The sequence below is a fragment of the Lynx rufus genome, unplaced genomic scaffold (genome assembly GCF_022079265.1).
Source record: "Lynx rufus isolate CCGP_SWC_20201006 ecotype Redwood Valley unplaced genomic scaffold, mLynRuf1.p SCAF_14, whole genome shotgun sequence".
NCBI lineage: Eukaryota > Metazoa > Chordata > Mammalia > Carnivora > Felidae > Lynx > Lynx rufus.
In genome coordinates this window covers 55,579,297-55,588,152 of record NW_025814828.1, presented here as the reverse complement: position 1 = coordinate 55,588,152, position 8,856 = coordinate 55,579,297, and the positions used below count along the sequence as shown (strand labels likewise).

The following is an 8,856-nucleotide window of genomic DNA, read 5'->3' as shown; positions in this document are numbered from 1 at the left end:
TGGCATTATATTTGTTAGCAATTTCCTTGTAGCATATGTCATCTATGTTTTCTAACATTACCTAATTCTAAAAATGTTCCTATGTGTAATCACCCTTTAAGGAATAACATGGTTAGTTTCTCATAACGTTCCCTCCTGCCCTATGCTTATTAATTTCTTACATTATTTTCATTATGTATCTACATTTATCTATAATGTATAAAACATTTGCTTTGCTGTTTTCATGAAAGGTGATCTATCTCTCAACACCTCAAGTAGAATAGTTACAGGGACATGACCTTTTAGTTGTGTCCCTGAACCATTTGTGGCTTGAGGAACAAAAGTATTCACCTCAGTTCGGGGTGCCAGGAGGGGGCCAAGAGGGCTTTAGGACCCCATGCCTTATACATTCTCAGAGATACAATGCACCTAGGAACTAATGAACCATTCTGTACTTTAACCGACTAGGTTCAATCATCATCTGGAATGCCTCCTGGGGGCCAAGTGGGCCTAGGGGTGGAGTAACTTGTGCCCATAGATACACTCCTTTGTTGCCAGAGTGGGGCTTTCAAATCCATTTGCTCCTTCCTTGGCTGAGAAATACATGAAACTATCCTTCCTTTATGTAGAGAAGTCTTTTTAGGGGGTGGCAAGGGCTAAATGTAGGGCCGCACAATTTCCTTGCGGAACTTTATTTCCTTCCCAATGGTTCTTTTCCCAGGGGACCTGTCGAGGGCAATTCCCCAACAGACAATTCCCCAGGTACTTTATTAAGGCCAAATTATATAAAAGCGGGAGTACAAGAAGCTTCACTGTCGGTGGACCGCCCTGCAGTCCCGATCTGTCCACAGCCCAGGCTCTGCCATCAGGCTGGTTGGATAGCTCAGCTTCTGGCAATCAGCAAAACTAAAAGGCAACCAACGGAATGGGAGAAGATATTTGCAAATGACATATCTAATAAAGGGTTAGTATACAAAATCTATAAAGAACTTATCAAACCCAACGCCCCAAAAAACAATTAATCCAGTAAGAAATGGGAAAAAGACATGAATAGACACTTCTCCAAAGAAGACATCCAGATGGCTAACAAACACATGAAAAGATGCTCAACATTACTCATTATCAGGGGATATGCAAATCAAAAGTACAATGAGATAACACTTCACACCTGTCAGAATGGCTAAAATTAACAACTCAGGTAACAACAGATGTTCCCAAGGATGCAGAGAAAGAGGAAACCTTTTGCACTGCTGCTGGGAATGCAAACTGGTACAGTCACTCTGGAAAACAGTATGGAAGCTCAAAAATATTAAAAGTAGAACTACCCTAGGATCCAACAATTGCACTAATAGGTATTTATCCAAAAAATACAGGAGTGCTTGTCTGAAGGGGTACATACACTGCAATGTTTATAGCAGCACTGTCAACAATAGCCAAAGTATGGAAAGAACCCAAATATCCATTGATTAATGAATGGATAACGAAGATGTGGCATCTATCTATCTATCTATCTATCTATCTATATGCAATGGAATATTGTTTGGCAATCAAAAAGAATGAAATCTTGCCATTGGAACAATGTGGATGGAACTAGAGTGAATTATGCTTAGCGAAGTATGTCAGAACAAGACAAATATATGATTTCATTCTTATGTGGAATTTAAGAAACAAAACAGATGAGCATAGGTGAAAGGAAGCAAAAATAAGATAAAAACAGAGAGGGAGACAAACCATAAGAAACTCTGAAATACAGAAAACAAACTGAGGGTTGCTGGGAGGGTATTGGCTGGGGGGATGGGCTAAATGAGCTATAGGCATTAAGGAGGGCACTTGTTCTGGTGAGCATTGGGTGTTAATGTAACTGATGAGTCACTAAATTCTATTCGTGAAATAATTATTACACTATATGTTAACTAACTTGGATTTAAATAAAAAATAAATTTAAAAAAAGTCAGGGAGCAATAAAATTTTTCACACAAACAAAAATTTAGGGAATTTGTTGTTAGTAGATTTTCCTTGCTAGAAATGTTGAAAGAAGTTCTTTGAAAGGAAAATAATATATGTCAGAAACTAGAATCTACATAAAGAAAGGAATAGCATTGAAGGAATAAAAAATGAAAGCAAAGTAAAAATTTTCATTCTTCTTATACTTAAGTGATCTATCAGATAACCGTTTGTTCAAAATAACAACAGTGATATATTTTATTATGTTTCTTTATTTATCTATACTATATATACACACTTGTGTATGCATATATATAAATGAATGAATGACATAAATTTCATAAGGGAATTAGAAAATAATTAGAATTGTATTGTTATTATAAGGTACTCATCCTACCCATGAAATGGTATAGTGTTACCTGAATTAGTTGTAAATGTATATTGCACTCTAAGGCAACCACTAAAAAAATAAAATAAAAACAAAAAGAATTGATATGCTGAGAAAAGAAATTTAAATCATGTAAAATACTGAGTTAAAGCCACAAAGTGCAGATAAAGTTAATGACAAAAATAGGAATAAAGAGCAACTTCAACAAATAAAAACCCATAAAAACTTGTATTAACATATTCTGAGAGTATTCCACAAGACATGCAAATATTTCTAATAAATTTTAACTTGATAAATGATGTCTTACAATATGAAATATGTGACAATGAACATCCCATGATCACAATTGAGCCAATGGCTCTTGAAATTCGCTTTGATATACAAGTGCTTTGGATTACTAGCATGTTTCCAGAAAAATTATGCTCTGTAGCAAGGTTTTACTTTATATCAATAATCACTTCAAGTGTTAGTGGTCTAAATGCACCAATAAAAAGACAAAGATTGTCAGAATGGATTAAAAAATACAACCAAAACTCTGTTTTCAACAAGAAAGCCACTTTTATATAAAGACACATGTACATTAAAAGTAAATGGATGGATGGAGAAAAAATCCCATGCCAACACTAATAAAAAAAAACCAAACAAACAGGAATAGTTCATTTCAGAGACAGAAGATATCAAAATAAGAGAAATTATCAGGGATAAAGAAAGACATTACAAAATGATAAGGGATATCAACAAAAGGATTCTAAAGTTTATATGTAGAGGCCCAAAATAGCCAACAAAAAATTCAGGGAGACCAAAGTTGGAGGACTGATTCTAGCTTACTTGAAGTCTCACTTATAAAGCTACAGTAATCAAGACAATGTTGAATTCAGGAATTACTAGACAAATATATCAGGGGAACAGATAGGCAGAATAGACCCAGAAATAGACCCTAATAAATAAAGTTAACATATTTACCAAAAAAGAAAAAGCAATACAATGGAGCAAATATAGTCTTTTCAAAAAATAGTGTAGAACAAATGGACATCCACATGCAAAATTAATCTAGACACAGATCTTATGCTTTTCACTGAAATTAACTCAAAATGGATCATAGTCCTAAATGTAAAATGCAAAACCATAGAAATCCTAGAATATTACATAGAGAGAAACCTAGATGACCTTAGGTATGGTGATGATTTTTAGATACAAAACCAAAGACATGATCCATGAATGAAATAATTTATAAGCTGAACTGTATTAAAATTAAAGATTTCGCTGTGAGAGACAGGATCAAGAGAATGAGAAGACAATCTCATGCTGGAAAAAATATTTCCAGAAGACATTATCTAATAAAAATTTTTCAGGATAATGAACTCTTAAAACTCAACAACAACAAAAAAAATTAATTGGTCAAAGACCCTAACAATCACCACACACAAAGAAGATATACAGGTGGGAAATAAGTGTATGAAAGATCCTCCACATCATATGTCACAAGGGAAATGAAAATTAAAACAATTAGATGACACTACAAATCTATTAGAATGAGCAAATCTGCAGCACTGATAACATCAAATGCTGGTGATAATATGGGGCAGTAGAAACTCTCATACAGTGTTGGTGGGGACAGCAGATTGTCAGGCCAATTTCAAAGACATTTTGACAGTTTCTAACAAAACTAAACATATTCTTACCATGAATTCTAGCAAAAACACTCATGCCTTTGTATTTACCCAAAAGAGTTCAAAGTGTATGTTCACATGAAACTTTCACACAGATGTGTATAGAAGCTCTGCTCATAATTTCCAGCACTTGGAAACAACCAAGATTTCCTTTGTTATCTAAGTGAATAAACAGTGGTGTATCAAGAGAATGGGTGTTTATTTATTATATTTATTTAGTGCTAAAAAAATGAGCGATCAAGACATAAAAATACATGGATGAATCTTAAATGTGTATTACTAAGTGGAAAGCCAATCTGAGAAGGCTACAAGTTCTGATTCCAATTGTATGACATTCATTCTGGAAAAGGTAAAATTATGGAGACAATAAAAAGTTTAGCTGTTGCTTGCAATGGGGTATTAGGTGAGAAGAATTGAATAGGCACAGCACCGAGGGTTTTAACACAGTGAAAATATCTGTGTGATATTATAGTGATGGATATACGTCATTATATATTTGTCAAAACCCATAGAATGTGAACACTAAGAGTAAACTGTGGACTTTAGGCGATTATGATGTGTCAAATTATGACGTATAAACTTAATAAACAACAACGACAAAAAGTACCATTATGGGGAAAGGTGTTGACAATGGAAGAGACTATAGATGTGTGGGGACACAGGGTATATGGACAGTATATCAACATTTATTTCAATTTTATTGTAAACCTAAAATTGGTCTAAAATTAACATTAATAATTTAATACTAAGTAAAAAATAACCCAATGAAAGCAGGCAAAAGTGTGCCACTTCACCCACAAAGATATACGAATGGTCAATTAAATACATTGAAAATATGCTCAAAATCATTAATTGTTAGGGAAATGTAAATTAAAACACAATGGAATACCACTACGAACTTACTAGAATGTCTGAAATTAAAAAGGTTAATCATATCAAGTATTGGAAAAAACGTGGAAGCAACCGAATTCTAATACACTGTCGGTGGTAAGGGAAAATGGTACACAAGACAGTTTGGCAATTTCTCAAGAAGTTAAGCATACAATTACCATATAATCCAGCCACTTAACTTCTTTACACTTAGTCAAGAAAAAAAAAAAAGGTATTTGCTCATTCATTTTTTATTTTAAATCTTTATTTTTTTAAATTTTTGTTTTTGGTTTTAAATTTTTTAAAATCTCAAAACATACCTTTTTATTTATTTTAGCACACAAAATAATTTACTCATAAAAGTAACATCCATTTATAGAACTCTAATAAAATTTTTTCAAAACTTAAAAATAAATAGCACTCTTGCAATTCTGATTTTACAGAGAAAACTTTTTGGCACATAACGTGCTATCAAAATAGAAAGCTGAATCACTTTGCTTTGCTTTTCACAACAGAAATAGGCATTCACACTATCAGCCTTGGGAAATTGCTGACAAGAAAAATTCGCAGGAAAACAGCATCATCAGAAAAATGGGATCTGGTGCCATCTACTGAGTGACAATGGTAATGTGATCTTGGATATTAGCCATCAAGTTAGGTAACATACAACTGCAGTTACATGCAGCTGCACATGTACACATATGGTCAAGGCCTGAAAGTAACATGCAAACTGAAAACAAATGCTATGTCAGGACTGAGGAATGGATGGGTGTTTTTTCCCCCTTTAAATGCCATCCTAACTTTTAAAGAAAAAGAAAGCACGCAGTGAAAAATAATTGCTGAACATGGGAAATACTGAATAGGGCAAGACTTTGGTAAATTAAGCAAATGAAAAGTTCTATGATTAAGAAGGACTCAGGTAGGGTCTCTTCCTCATGGAGAGGGTGGTGGAAGGCAGTTACATCTTTGGGTATTTACACTAGGTCAAAATTAAGGATTTGTCTTTTTTATCTACTATTTACATTAAAAGCTGGTTTATTTGAAGAAATTATCAACCCAGACTGCCAATAAAGTGGCAGTTAGGAACTATAATGACAATCAATGCCAATACTGATCATCTGGAGGCACCAAAAACCCTGAAGGGCTTTTCTGATTAGCAAAGAAAATTTTTGTTTTGTTGACTGCTCAAATAGACCTTCTCCATACCAACAATAATGTGAGTTTGCCACAACAGCTGTGCCACAACCCTGACAGTCTTGGAAAGGTAGGATTCCTGCAACATTTTCATGGATTAGCAAGTTTATTTACTTATTTTTTGGTAGCTTTTGAGAATATTACTTTCTTATCCTGCCAGGATGCCCTGAGTACTAAGAAGATGCCTAAGACATGTTTGTGGTTGTTCCTTCACAATACTTCTCATAATCCATAATTTGTTTCTTAGCCATCCCCTAAGAGGACAGGGGGCCTTGTCTATCCTGTTCATTACCATATACCCAGAAAATAATTATGTTTGGCACGTGTAAATGCTAAATAAATGTCGGTTGAGTGAATGAATGAATGAATGAATGAATGAATGAATTTTGTACAGTCCAATTTACCTAGGGGGAAAAACAACCTGCACAAAATGAGAAAGACTATGATGGAAAGGAAGAAAAATAAGCAACAATCAATGGGGGGGGGAGGGTAGACCTGATGTAGACAAAAAAAAATTGTAGACAAAAAAAATTGTCATCTTTCAACAACTGATGAGAGCTGTTTGAGATTCAAACTATCTGAAAGATTTTAACAAAGTTAATACAAAAACAAAGGTCTTCTCTGGAAGACTCATTTATAATAAGTTAATGAAAACCCTGTTACTACATCAAGATGTTATAGGAACCTAGTGTTTTGTTGTTTCAAGATGGAGAACACTCTGCTAAATACACCAGGTGAATGTCTACAGCCCCATACAGGGAGCTCAGCACATTAAGGACTTTTTCTTGAATGGTGTCAACTTGCTCAGAAGGACAGTAATCATTCTAGATTTGACCTTGAAATTGTCACGAGAGTAGGTTTTGGTAAATTTTTCAGTAAATAATATACAGACTGAATATTTTACAGAATATATATACAGAATATTATACAGAATATATATCTGAATAATATACAGAACAATTTCTTGTTCTGTGATGATATGGTGAAGTAGTTCCAAATAATCACAGGTTAGACCAGCCTGGTGAACCATTTCATAGTCTGGTACTTCCATCCATTTTCTCAAACTCTATACAAGTGGAATTAGTGATTCTATTCCAGGGTTTGAAGCCCATTTCTGTACAGTTTCTTCATCATCACCATCACACAGATCAGCAAAAGAATCTTCTAAATCTTCTAACTGATGAATTCGAGTATCAACACAATCTACCAAATCTTCCTCTGTCAGGTTGGTATCAGGCTTTTTAAATTGGTACAACTCTTGTAAGATTTTGTATTTTTCCTGAGTGAACATTTCTTTGAAGGGATTCTTGACTGAAAAAAAAATCCAAGTAAATATCTAAAACAAATGCATCCCCTTTCTTCAAAATTTCCAGAATTTCCCCAGTGCTGACTGTTGTCTGGCATTCTTGGCTTTCAGAAAAGCATGGGTATGATTGCTCTAGGGAAGTTTAGCCCTTCTTCTGTGTCACTGTGTCCTTTTCCAATCCTTCCGAATAAGAGTCACAGTTAGTAGAGGCAGTGTTTTCTGCATCTTCCAGTGCTAGCTTTGGCTTCTTAGCAGAAGACACTGCATCATTTTCTTCTTGGCTGTTACACAGTTTGTAAGGTTTTAGCATAATCACATCCAATTGCAAAGGTTTTTGGTTCTCTAGCTGGTCTTCAGTTACATAAAGACCATCACTTAGTAATGATCTGTACTTGTAACCCTGATTGTTGTGGTAGAAGTGTCTCTGCCTTCTAAAAAGTGATGTTTGCCCTCTCTTATTTGCTGAGCCCACATGGGATGAAGCCATAGAACATGAGAAAAATGGCCAGCATTAACTGCAGACATAATCCAATTCTCAATATTTAATTCTTTTGAGGTACCATGGTTGTTTCAAGGAAAAGTACTTGTGACTGAATTGAGAACGCCATTTTTTCCCAAAAAGTGTTTCCTTGTCAAACACAGTGTCAGCTGGCATATTCACAGGAATAAGGAGGCCTCTATGTGAATCGAAATGCACAAAACTTATATTACCTGGAGGAAGATGCTTTGAGCCATTGGCCCGGTATATATAAGGCAGGACCTCCTGGTGATCCTCCAGGACCTACACTGGGAGTTTGGAGTAGCGCCGGAGGCGAGCGCGCTCTCCCACAGGGTCTGTGCTCATGGTTTTATTGCCTGTCAGTGTTCCCGCTAGCCAGCCGCAGTGGCGAGGCTAGGACTCAGCATTTGCTTGTTCTAAGACGCGTACATGGATATTGATAGCAGCTTTATTTATAATAGCCAAAGACGGAAAACAGCCCAAATACTTATCAACAGGTGAATGCATAAAAAATTATAACATGTCATATTATAGTGCTTAGCAATAAAATTGAATGCTTTATTGATACACAGAAAAATTGGATAAATTTCAAAATAATTATGCTGAGTAAATGAGGATAGCCAAAAGAGGAGTATACATCATGATTATATTCATATAAAAATGGAAAGTAATCTACAGTGACAGAAAGCATATTAGTAGGTGCTTGGGCATGGGAAGGGGGGAAGAGTCAGGAGCAAGGGCTTACAATCAGACCTGAGGAAGCTTTTGCGTGATGGATGTGTTCATTATCATAATTACAGTGATGGTTTTACAGATGCATACATTTGTGAAAACTTACAAATTATGAAATATAAAATGTACTGTTAATTGTATGTCAATTGTAATTCTGTAACTTTTCTAAGAAAATTCACATGCAGAAAAAATATGTATTTAATCATTGGTACTAAAAAGTTAAATTTCATGACAGTCATTATCCAATCAATATTAGAGGATTTATTATGAATTA

General features: G+C 34.8%; 1 pseudogene; it reads right to left on the bottom strand.

The window, feature by feature from the left end:
• Positions 1-6,716: 6,716 nt before the first annotated feature.
• Positions 6,717-8,195, bottom strand: LOC124509280 (UPF0489 protein C5orf22-like; annotated as a pseudogene).
• Between the last annotated feature and the right edge of the window lie 661 nt (positions 8,196-8,856).